Source organism: Tenrec ecaudatus, chromosome 4, assembly GCF_050624435.1.
Source record: "Tenrec ecaudatus isolate mTenEca1 chromosome 4, mTenEca1.hap1, whole genome shotgun sequence".
NCBI classification, from domain to species: domain Eukaryota; kingdom Metazoa; phylum Chordata; class Mammalia; order Afrosoricida; family Tenrecidae; genus Tenrec; species Tenrec ecaudatus.
Window position 1 is genome coordinate 35,235,429 of NC_134533.1, and position 3,648 is coordinate 35,239,076.

The following is a 3,648-nucleotide window of genomic DNA, read 5'->3' on the forward strand; positions in this document are numbered from 1 at the left end:
ACAAATCCAAACCCAAAGCAGCCCAGTGGACTATTGCTGCTACAGTCAGGTTAACATTTAACCCCTCACCATTTTATATCCCTTTGACCCATTTTAATGAGTTCTCATTTTTAATATTCTCTGCTTTCTTTTTGAGTGGGGTTTTTCTCTGTTTTACTTTACTATCTATCGTTGTTGTTGATATTTCTCTGTATATAAAATCCAGGACAGGCAAACTTACAGAGATAGTAACTGGATTAATGATTTCTTAGCGATCCGGCAGGGGAGGGAACAGGGAGTTAATAACAATGAGCACAGGGGGAAATGTGCTAAAATTGATCATGCAGTGAGGATTGTACATCTCTTCTTAATATGATTGAACCATTGAATTGTATGATATGTGAATTTTATGCCAATAAAGTTGTTAAAGCAACAACAACAAAAACTAACCCACTGTCATATCAAGTCTGCCTCAGAGAAGCCCTACAGATGGCCTCCCAGGCTGTACATCTTGATGGGGACAGACAGCCTCATCTTTCTCCTGCTGAGCAGCAGATGGGTTTGAACCGAAGAATTTGGGGTTAGCGGTCCAAAGTGTCTTGAACACCACCACCAGGGCTCCTTGGCAGAAGGTGAAAACCCAAACCCAATTCACCGCCCTCAAGTCCATGCCGACTCACAGCCACCCTACAGGACACAGTAGACCTGCCCCCCGTGAGTTTCTGAGACTGTGACTCTGCGGGAGTAGTAAGCCCCATTTCCCTTCCAACATCAGGTCAAGTGGTCAATCACTGTTGACCTACAGGAACTCTGGTAGTCCTGCGGGATCCATGTTGAGCTGCCAAGTGCAAAGACAGCAGTTCAAAGCCCGTTGAACCCATCTGTGGGAGAAAGATGAAGCTGCCTGCTCCCGTCAAGATTTATAGTGTCATGCACACTGTACATCTGCGACACTGTAACAATGGTTTTGTCTGTCTGTCTTAATCCCAGGTTCCTAATTGTATCATCTTGGGTGCTCATGGAGGACCATTAGTCTACCCTTGCTGGCTTTTCGCCGACTCAGCTGGTCTCTAGTTTTTTTCCCTATGCTCCCATTCTGTTCCCTAAGCCCATCCCCCTCATTTAATAGGTGAACAGGCTGATGCTGAGGGAGGTCAAGTGACCGGTGCAAAGAAGACAGGCGTTAGCAATGCTAAGTCTGTCATGCATTCGCGATGCCTTGCTGCATAACAAGCTAACACACCTGTTAGCATCTGAGAGCAACATGTCATCTCTCACACAGCAGGGCCTGGAGCTGAGAGCAGTTCAGCTGTCTGGGTCTGGCTCAAGGTCTCTCAGGAGAGCTCTAAGTGCAGCTCATTAGGTCGCTGGCTGGGCTGCAGCCTCTGAAGAGTCTGTCAGGGTTGGAGCATCCAGTTCCACGAAGACTCGCTCAATGCTTATTCCCAGGATTGCCTCTCCCAGTGGGCTTCTCCGTAGGGCTGCTCAGGGCGAGACTTTCCCAAGACGGAGTGCACCGAGACGGAGTGCAGATGGAAGAAGCAGTGTCTTATATGACCGAAGTGCATCTCCCACATGCCATTGGGAGCCCCACCCTCAGACAACGAGGGAGGGAGAATTTTAGGAAGTGACCACCATTGGACACCCATTTGGAGGTTGGTTGCTGCATTTTTTTTGAGTTAGAGATGAAAATCTTTAACATAGCCCACCCATACCAATGCCTAACACCAGGGGAGAAGGTTCTGTCTCATGGCGACCCCATGGGTGTCTAATTAGAAGGTACTCCGGCAGGTTTTCAGTGACTGATTTTTCTGAACTTGATTACCAGATCTTTCTTCCAAGACATCTCTGAGTAGATTTGAACCATCATCCCTTTGCTTAGCAGCTGAGTGTGTTAATGTTTTGTTCCACCTGGGGCCTACCACCTCACCGGGATCTGCATACCTCCCCGTCCTCCGTGCCTAAAGACTCCCACGGCCCTGGGCAGCCCGGTTTTCCCCGGTCTTGAGTCAGTTCCTCACAAAGACCCTGTGGCCTCTGCTGCAAGTGTTGCTCCCTACATATCTCTCCATTTGTTCGATCAATTCCTCTCCATCCTCCACAGCTCAGCTCCACCAGAAAGCCTCCCCTGAGTCCCTAGGCGAGGTCTGGCCCTTCAGGCACAGGCACCATCTTGGTAGTAACTGTGTCGGCAGAGTCTGACTGAATGGACGGTCCATCTCATACCCATCTGGGTCTCCATTAGGAAGCATACACAGATCACGTCCAAGGCCACGTCCAAGCCCAGGTCGCTTCATTGGGAATCCTGGGCCCACACGCTAAATGAGCACGTCTGGAACCTCATTCCTGGTGGGGAAGGAAAAGAGCTCTCATTGTGCCCTGTCCTCATACAAGGCTCTTTTCATGAGTCCTCAAAATAGGATTATGCTGATTTTCCAAACTGAGCATTTCACCCACATCTTGCTTCCAGCACTCCCCACTACATTAAACCAGCAGAAAGCATTTCTTTACAGAATGCCATTTTATTCCCCCATCAGTTGGAGTCTGTCAGCAAGTACAGAGTTTTAAAAGTCACCAGGAACACTGTTTGTCACCTTTTTTCTTTGTAGATCGAATCTCGCTTCTAGAATACATCGGGGGATATGTTGAAGAAGAGTTCTTTATTTTTTACCTGGCATTGCAGTCTGCCATCTGGAGGGAGCTGCTTGGAGCAGAGCCCTGCCTCAAGTTCCTTTCCTCAGTCTCTCTCTTTCTCTCTCTCTCTCTCTCTGACACACGCACACACACACACACACACAACTTTGACTACTGGCTACAACAAACTCTCTCTTACACACATGAGTTTCGATGGAATTGTTTCTCTAGTCTACCCAGTCTAACACACTGCATGGCCCAGCAGGATGCTGCCTTGGTGGGGAGGGACATTCTCCACACTTCAGAGTGAAGCGTCCCAGCCTGGGAGCACTTGGAAGGCTGGCAGCTGTAGGAGTCATGGAAGGAGCACCCTGGCCACTGACATTGGCTTTCTCATGATGGATAATTAAGAGCAGCCCTTGAGGCCCATATTATAAGCCGTCAGAAGGCCACAGAGGTGGAGAGTAGGGAGGAGAGGAAAACACAGTGGGTGAAACTGAATGGAGTATTGTATCTATCTGAACTGATTGGTTTCTGAGCACATGGGAGACACTTCCAGGAACTCCAAGTTATAAGAGACTGAGATTTCATTGGGGCTTGATGTCCTGTAGGAATTCATGGGACAAAGAGCCGGCTATGATAACAGACCTGTGTCTACCCATAGATCAGAGGTCTGGGGGACTTGTGTGTCTATAGCACACCAACCACTGCTGTCAAGTCAACTCTGATGCATGCTGACGTCATGTGTGTCAGAGCAGAATTGAGCTTCAGAACAATGTGAATGGTTGAAGTAGATTACCAGGCCTTTCTTCTGAGGCACCTGTGGGTAGATCAGAACCACCAGCCCTTCAGTTAGCAGCTGAGAGTAGGAACCCTTTATACTACCCAGAGACTTTTTATATAGAATAAGTCCACTGAAATGAGAGGCTAAGAGGGACCTTCTAGAGAAGGAAGTAGAATCCTTTGAGAGAAAGACAAATTCTCTAAGGACAGACAGCCCAGATGGAGATTTGAATTTTATTCTTGCTGACTCTT